Source organism: Anastrepha obliqua, chromosome 4 (genome assembly GCF_027943255.1).
Source record: "Anastrepha obliqua isolate idAnaObli1 chromosome 4, idAnaObli1_1.0, whole genome shotgun sequence".
In the NCBI taxonomy this organism is placed as follows: domain Eukaryota; kingdom Metazoa; phylum Arthropoda; class Insecta; order Diptera; family Tephritidae; genus Anastrepha; species Anastrepha obliqua.
Genome location: NC_072895.1, coordinates 41,043,721 through 41,051,933, shown reverse-complemented (window position 1 = coordinate 41,051,933; position 8,213 = coordinate 41,043,721). Strand labels below are relative to the sequence as shown.

General features: G+C 36.0%; 1 pseudogene; it reads left to right on the top strand.

Annotated features, from left to right (window-relative positions):
* The first annotated feature begins 3,537 nt into the window (after positions 1-3,537).
* LOC129244102 (microtubule-associated protein RP/EB family member 2-like) lies at positions 3,538-4,311 on the top strand (annotated as a pseudogene).
* Positions 4,312-8,213: the final 3,902 nt, after the last annotated feature.

The window sequence follows — 8,213 nt, the reverse complement described above, 5'->3', positions numbered from 1 at the left end:
CCACAAGGAGATCAGAACAACAGTAAGTAAGCAATATTACCAACTGTCAAATTTCCAGCGCAACTATTGAAAGACCCTGTATTTATCTGCCATTTGATATTTTAAACTGGCAACATTGCACACGCCCCATAGCGCGAGAATATTCGCTCTCGTGCATGGCGTACAGAGAGTTTCGTTCATTGTGTGAGAGTGTAAATGTGAGATCAACGCGAAGGAGCATAGACAGCATAAAGGCTGATACCACGTGGTCGCACACAAATACATAGACTCATGTTGATAAAGTTGATATTACATTTATACAAACACAATTACACATTCACACTCGTCTACAAACGCACCGAAAATGGATTGGTATAGAGCAACCAATGCCAATGTAAATGTAAAGTGACTCAAAAAATCAAACACATATATAGTTATAACTGTGGTAATGAAGTATAAGCCAACAAATATACAATTGGTAAAAAAATAAAAATAATAAAATTGAGTTAGCGCAGATGAACGCAAAGAGAACCGAAAAAATATGTCTAGCACTAAATGTTAGCCATGGCTTCAGACTCAAAATGTTATTTCGTCCAACTGTATAATTTATTTCAATGCTTGAGATAATAATCGACAGCAAAAACGCTCGGAAATCCTTTAAATTTAAGAAATGCAGTTAATAATCCATTTTCATGTAGTCTATTCGGAGGAGCCTGAGTTCCGAACTTACTGTAGACATAAAAAACAAAATGATAGACAAGGTTTCTCTCTAATAGTAGTCGCCTCCCAGTAGGCAATTTCAAACCTCCAAGTGGACTTCTGGCATGGAAAATTTCCTAATGGAAAATCATCTGCTGTTCGGAGGCGGCGCAAGAATTACATCAAAACCTTTAACACAATATTTAGGAGGAGCTCGACCAAATGCCCAATAAAAGATGTACGTGCCAAATATACCTGTTTATATATATGAAAAGTTCTGTAACCGGGACGACTTCATGTAAAAGTAAAAACGGCGACTGATGAGTGGTGGCCATGGCTTAAATTATAAAGGCATCACTTTTTCAATATACTGCATGATGATAGCAGCGTAAGCTGAAAAGAAGATGAAGGCTTTGAGACCTCAATCAGCCTCAGCGATCCCTTTGTTGATTTTAAAGCCCCTTTTGCCAGCATAAACAGTTATGTAAACTTGATATCCCCATAAGACTAATGCGTTTCCTAAAATAATGGAGAGCACTGTCACCAGATCCCTGCTCCTAACTCTTACGAACTTGGTTTTACATGGTATTTCTAATTAGCGCCATTTAGCACGAAGAGGGGCACGTATCTGTTCATGCTAAAACACTCCCCAATAAAAAGTTAGTAACACGACTTACGTGTTACTCTATTTGTGCTGGCCAAATGATTTCCGAACTACGGCCTCACTAAAAGCAGAAGAAGTTTCGTAACGTCTGCTACAGATGTTACAAGAGAGGGGTGAGTTCTGACTTGGCTTCACTTAGTGTTTCCAACTGGTACCGGTTAGCACGAGAGAGAAACGACTAACATACTTTGTTAAACTCGGCCGAAATCACTTAAGCGGTTATCGCGCTAATCAAAGAGAAGAAAGTGCAGGTTTCATAGGGCTCAAAAATCGCATTGATCATGATTTTTTGCCGATCTTATGCACCTTCTGGCATACTAGACAATTAAATGCTTTACACTAAAAAATTTCATTATATAAATACTAGGCAAAATGGATATTTTCTAATCTAACAAAGGAAGTGAGATTTACTAGCTGTGCTGAGAAACTGTATCTAAGTTAAAGGGCCTTTCAACAATTTTCAGCATAAGAAAACATTCGCTATCAAGTTCAACTAATTTCAAGGGAAGTAATGCAGCTTTTTATAACGCCTTAATAAATTCAACTTCACTTTACTCTACTTTAAACCTAACTAGACACGTAAAAATGCATTATAGTCAAGATAAAGGGAGCTATAATATTAGAGATTAGCTAAAGGTAGCTGGCTGACCTGCCAGAAGAACAACCCTACAGAATAATAATCAGTTTGACTTTTTTGCTTCAGATGTCCTGAAGAGCCAAAATCCTGTTGACAAGCCTATCTGTTTTTAAGACGCTTACTTTGGTGCCACACTACTATAAAAAAATATGTCAAAAAAATAAAAATTGCTTTTGTATACTATTTGATGTCAATAATAACTTACATACATAAAAAAAAGATATATATATAAAAAATGAGTATTGGCCCATCTCGTGCGTGTGATTGTTGCTGTTTGTTTTGCTTATGAAAAAAAGAAAGGAGAAGCCATTATGGCTTGAGTGAATAAAAAAAATATTTGCGAAAAGTTCGTTAATTTGTTAAGAACGCAGCTCAATTCTGAACATCTTGTTCGTCCGGCAATAGGGTTGTAATTAAAATGCGCCTAGGCTCTGCTTTTTCCACACGCCGCTTATTTGAAATTCGGGTTATTTTCGTTTATAAATAGCGGTATTATTTATTACAGTCTTAAACAAAAATTCCTAATTAGTATTCAGTTGTTATCTCTCTAAGAGTCAAACTTTAGTTATTTATTTATTTATTCAGCCAATCGCTCAATAAATTCTTAAAAGTACTTAAGGCCCTCACTTCATTTGAAATGGTGTTTTTGGGTGTTTTTTTTCTCAAGAAGCTGGCCACAAACAAGCAAACAAGACAGACAGAGCTGCTGCTTAGAGTGTTTAAAGTTTCGTAGAGCACAAGGTGATTCGTATGCAGAAAAAGATTCACTGATATACAAGGAAGAGAACAAATTTGATCATTTTTTTCTACTTTCACTCTAAATGCATACCATGAGCGCTGTGATATGGCTTATAAAGAAGAGAGTCATAAACAAACCTAAATCTTACTAGAGCATCATTTTTTAGGTATTCATCAAAATGTATGTGGGCCCATTCGAAGTAATGCCTCATTTTAACATAATGCACTATGACCAGTAATTTTTCCATCTTCCTTGCTGTGGTCTTGAGTTCTTCCAGGAACGCCTTCTTAGCCATCTCAATCAAGGTGAATCTTATCCCATTTTATTCCAAACAGAAAATTAAAATTTTGTCTGTAGTTCTTCTAATGCAAGCTTCAAGCTGCTAAATTACCTTGTAGGTTTTTGATAATTTTTATTGGAGATGATACACAACAACAAAGAAATTCATTTCATTTAATTTAATCTAATTTTTTGGTTTTCAAACCAAAAATTTTTCAATAAATTCTAATTAAATAGTAATGAAATTTTATTCGCTCTTTTGTAATTTTTGTACGAACTTTGAAACTTGGATGTAACAAGCAGTGGAGCGCTTAAAGGTCAAAATAAAGGATTCTATTACTCAAGATTTTTGAAGTGAAACTTCTTAGGCGTCGATGGACGAGCGAGAATGAAGAGTAAAATTTCAAGGCCATGCAACGTTTTGGGCATTTTCGTTCCGCGAAAGAGAAAAAAGATATAATATTGCTCATTTATGGTGAGAAATAGCACTGCCTATGATAAAATTAAAAGTTTATAAATAGTCAACAAAATGCAGTAGAGATGAATACTCAAGTCATGCCTGACATCAAAACACCAGTGGTGGCTTAAATACATTCCTCGGCGGATAAAACTACCACGTTGGATAACAATGTGCATGGCGAGTACTTGAAAATTGAGGAGCTCTGCTCAGATGTGGCTTATTGTAGAAATGATCTTCCCACATTCGCTCGGTCTGAAAAAATAAAAGTTAACGCAAACTTTGAGTATAAGTTTTTGCATAATCTAAATCTTTTTTGGAAATGTCACTTACGCGAATGAACTATGAGAAATCTGTACCCGTTGAACGATTGAAATAAGGACGTGTTTAAGATAATTTCGAGTGTCTTTGGTGGTTAAAGAAGTTCTATGATGTACACGCAGCAGGCAAAAGAAAATATAAAAGTTTCAATTTATCAGAAACAGGAAACGCACCTTAACACGAAACCGAGGAAGAAAGTTTTAAGCCATGAAGTAACCGCAATGAATCCACCAACAGCAAATTCAACACAATTAAACAAACATGAGAATGGTTCACCAAGAAGTTTGCAAGCTTCAAACCCAACTCAAAGCAAGTTGGTATAGCAGACTGCAATATTATTAAATGAAAGGAATTTCTATTACAAGAAACTACGTGAAGTGGAAGAAGTTTTAGGAGAATTTACGGATCGCAGCGAATTTTGTCAATGTGCATTGGCCGTTTTGTATGATGATGAAAGATTCATTCGAAGCAATCGAAACAGTGAGACTAGCTGCGTTCCAGCAGAATTATATATAAAATTACTAAGTGTTTGGTGAAGTGTATTTACGTTTAGTTATTATAATGTAAAGTGTTATTTAGGTACTAAATATTTTATTGTATTTTTTCAGTTAAATGTTATGTTTTTATTAAAAACAGTCAGGAGTCAAAAATAGCCGCGCTGCTATCATTGTGAACATAGCGTAATTTTGCTAAAATTTTCTAAATTTGAATCAAATCGGTGAACAAATTTCTTCAAACCTCTGAACATCGTCGTCACCTAACAAAAAAAAACTCACAAATCTTTTCAGTCACGCCAGCGACAACCCACCAAAATTTCATCGTATAAATGGCTTAGCAGCGCAAAAACTACAAACATACACACAAATTTTAACATTTACTATATGCAAGAAGAAGATAATCCAATGTGCACGGAGGCTGGCTAACAGACAGTAAAAAGTAAAGACTTTTACATATAAAGAATTATATATGAGCCAGTACGCCTCTGTGCGTAATTAAATTTCAATTGCAGACCGTCCATTGTAGGCCGCCTTTGGAAATAGTGAAAAAGTTTTCTTTGCCTCCTTACTTTTGTTTGCATTATCTGCGTGAACAACTGTTTGCGGGTTTTGTACATTTCACTATTCGCTTTCATATTATTATTGTTTGCCATTAGAGTGTTTTACTTTGTTCTGTTGTCTTATTGTGCTGAACTTTCTAAGCACTTGGGAGTCAATAGTAAGTAACCACAGCTCAAGGTCAACTCGTTATTGCGAGCAACTGAGTTTCTGACAGTCCGTTCTAACACCTTTAACTAGGCCATTCATGTTAATTATCTTACAACTAATTACCTTACGGCCACTGCGGTAACCGAATGGCTTGGTGCGTGACTAGCATTCTGTAGTGCATAGGTTAGAAACCGCAGGCGTGAAACAACAAATGATAGAAAATATTTTTACGTGTGAGATTCGCCTCTCGGAAGGCGATGACCTGCCAGTGTATTTCTGCCATGAAAAGTTGCTCAAAAAAATCCACCTGGCGTTCGCAGGATGCCGCGATTTTTGGAAAAACATCAAGACGTGCACTACCAGAAGGTGGAGAAGCTCGGCCAAAGTGCCAATAAAGGGGGTAGATGTATATATAATTACTTTGCAGCAGCTAGATGGCCGTAAAGCGTGGTGTCGCATTGCAGGTACGCATGGCATACAAGCAATGTTTGGTACCATATACGTGTGTTTGTGTGTGTGTATGCGTATTGTTTTGTACATTTAACTACAACATTACTACCAACGGTGCATTAGAGTACATACTTTATTTTTATTCTCATAAAAGTGGCTTGCAACAGTATAAACTAAACAAAATACGTGCAGCCATGTCGAAGATACTAAAATATTCAAATGAAAAAATAATTGATGTTCTCGTAACTTTTATGGCTTCCATTTATATTATTTGTTTGCTCGTCAGCGCTTCAGTCACTTAGCTTAACTGGGAATAATGGATTTTTTAAAGTTATTAAAGAAAATTCTATTGAAAACGTCTATAGTAATTACATGGTACGTCTATAGTAATTACCGGAGAGAAGTATGCTCCACTGATATACAGATGGATGAAGCGAATCGAAAGTATTAGAGTTAAGATGGCCAGATGTAAAAAAGTTGGGTTTGTACTGGTTTATTGACGGCGCAGCTTGAAAGTGTCTGCCCATTCACATGCAAATACCCGTGTCGGATATATTTGTGTCATATATATCACATGTCATGTCAAAGCTCGGTTACCAGGTGTCAACTTTAATTTCTCTATTTATACCTGCTAAAAAGTTATATAAAACTCGAAATTAAAAGTGGGGAAAGAGCCATCAATGACTTCTAGGGTCGTAAATAGTTTTCTACATATAAAAATACTTAAGAACGATGCGTTGGCAACCATATATGCGCACCTTTTATCGAGTACTGTGGCGTAACGGTGTTTTCTGCGCTTGAATGTATTTGTTGGGTCGCATTCATTGCAATGCGCTCAGTTATCAATTTCCCTTGAAGGATTCGCACTGCTTTTTTTGGCATTTTAGTAGTAGCACTGATATTTTTCTGAGAAATTTACTTTAGAACGGTTCGGTATTCGTAAAACATTTTGTGAATTGCATTCTGTATTATATTGTAACTGGTAAGTAAGTAAAAAATAAAGTTTCTGGAATATTCCTACAGCACTTCACTTTAATTGAAATGATTCAGTAATGTCGAAAGGGAAAAATTGCACCCAAGCTCTTCGAAAAGCAATCACAGAGTTGCAAAATACTGGATTATCCCACTTACAAAAACGATGGTTTTTAATGCTTTGAAATATTTTTCTGAGTATATAACAGCAGAAAATGTTCGCAGTAAGAAGAAGGCGGTAAAGAGACTAGCTACATTGGATGGTCATTAGATTAATAAAGGATCCCAAGTAGAATGCTGTCAATGAATGATATCAATGATATTCACGAGCGACTGGCACGCAAGAAGCCATGGGTAACAACATCGCTGGGACAATACTGAATTGAGTTTGCAAATATACTGGTTTCAAAATCAGCGGAGTTATATTTTGGTAAGCGATGAAACGAAAATAAGTAGAGTTGGTTAAGATGGTAAGAACTGCATGCGGCGGCCACAACGTCCAGCACTCAACCCCAAGTTCGTCTCACCAATAATAAGGCACGCGGAAGGCGCAATAAAGGTGTGGAGCTGCTTCTCGTGAAACGGTGCCGGGCCAATTCACCGTATTGAAGGTAATATAGATGCGGTCAAGTACGTTCAGATACTTCAAAATGTAATGCTATGCCTTATGTGGATGAGAATTTACCGATAGTTGGAAATTTCAACAAGGCAATAATGCGAAACACACTTGTGGTTTGGCTAAAAAAGTTGTTTGAAGACAATTTGCTCACTGTGCTGAATTGGGTAACTTCGAGTGCTGACTTAAATGTACTAGAACAGCTTTGAAAATACGTAAAAATTAACTCAGTATGCAAAATATCACAAATCACTGATATAAATCAGTTCTTTGAAAACGCCAAGGCAGCATGGAAATCCATTCCTGCTGAACGTTGTAGAGGTCTAATAATGGCAATACAAAGACGCTGGACAGCAGTAATAAAACAAAAGGGATCTTCAACAAAATATGTACAATAATAATGTATAATTTTCCCTTTCACTTCCTTGTTTTATGCTTTGACTTGACTATTGATTTGCTTCGTTCGTAAGTAGTTTTCTAATAAATAAAATTTTCGCACTGTATAAACTTTTGTACATGACGTAAAAAATATATGTCTTTCTTCGATAAAAAGACTGATGCAGATTGAAAGCATTGAAATGTATAAAATAAAACCTGATATGCGAAGCGTTTAAGTGATTTTATTATAAAAAAAGAGGTTTTCTGTAAAGTCGGTTTACTGACGATAATTTAACGTGACACTGTCATAAGAAAATACTGATGGAATGCATTTTTCAAAACAAAATTTTAATTTTATTTGTTTGATAGATATTTTGTATGGATATAGAGACGGAGGTAAATGGAATCGCAATGGAATTGATCAAGTTTCATTTAGACAAACGTGGAAAATTACGAAACATTTATGAAATTTATGAAAGATATGTTCAATATATATATGTTCGATTGTGCATCAGACGTTAATAAGTCCACAACACTGAGAGGCAACATCATCGATTTGACTTTTTCAAGACACATTACACTCGAAACACTCCCTTTCATTTCCCACTTTTTCTATCATCGTCCTGTTCTCAACAGAGAAAAGATCCATTACTATGCACACAGGAAAAAGGCATATGCAAATACAAATATGTGAATTTATATATGTACATATGCGCATATACATCCATATATATGCTCACTCAACTAGGAGAGAACCAGAACGTTGCCGAACGCGGGGGCCGATTGTACCTCTTTGTCGTTCGTTCCGCGCTCTCGC